The sequence below is a fragment of the Cebus imitator genome, unplaced genomic scaffold (genome assembly GCF_001604975.1).
Source record: "Cebus imitator isolate Cc_AM_T3 unplaced genomic scaffold, Cebus_imitator-1.0 Scaffold10, whole genome shotgun sequence".
Classification (NCBI taxonomy): Eukaryota; Metazoa; Chordata; class Mammalia; order Primates; family Cebidae; genus Cebus; species Cebus imitator.
This window is the reverse complement of record NW_016107325.1, coordinates 855,804-856,081: the sequence shown is the minus strand read 5'-3', so window position 1 is coordinate 856,081 and position 278 is coordinate 855,804.

Genomic DNA, 278 nt, shown 5'->3' with positions numbered 1-278 from the left:
TTTCTCTGTCCAAACTTTCCCTTTTTATAAGGACACCAGTCCAATTGGATTAGGGTCCACCCTAATGACCTCATCTTTACTTGATCACCTGCAAAGACCTTACAAATAAGGTCACATTCCAAGGGGTTAGGACTTCAACGTATGAATTTTTGGGCAACACAATTTAACTCATAACATAATAGCCTACCTGGCCTCTCCCAAACTTCAGCCAACAGCCAAGACCCTTTAGGAACTGGCTGCATTTGCATTTGTCTTTGTTTCATTTTCTTTCTTTCTTT